This window comes from Otolemur garnettii, unplaced genomic scaffold (assembly GCF_000181295.1).
Source record: "Otolemur garnettii isolate 467f Iridium unplaced genomic scaffold, OtoGar3 scaffold00020, whole genome shotgun sequence".
In the NCBI taxonomy this organism is placed as follows: domain Eukaryota; kingdom Metazoa; phylum Chordata; class Mammalia; order Primates; family Galagidae; genus Otolemur; species Otolemur garnettii.
Window position 1 is genome coordinate 8,243,049 of NW_003852415.1, and position 410 is coordinate 8,243,458.

A 410-nucleotide genomic window follows, 5' to 3' on the forward strand; every position below is an offset into this window, starting at 1 on the left:
TTACTTCATGCCAGACATTGTGAAAATGCTATGCCTAATTATCTCATTTAATCCTGACACAAGCCAGTGGAAAATGTATAAACGAGAAGACAGATGCTAAGAAAAGTGACAGGGGAAACATAGTGGAGCTGAGCTTCAAACTCAAATGGGATTACTCCAGCATTCAGATTAATTGTTGAACTAAGGTCACTCCACATTTGCTGTACTGAGTTCCAAATATACCCATAGTCCAACTCTTATTTTTTTGAGTTGATATATATAATCACTCACATATACACATACACACATATGCACACATATATATGTATATTTCAACACTATTATATTTGTTTTCTGGTCCATTGTTTTATCTCTTAGGACTAAGGATTTCAAATGTAAGACCTTCTCAAGAGGTTACTATGGCACATGAA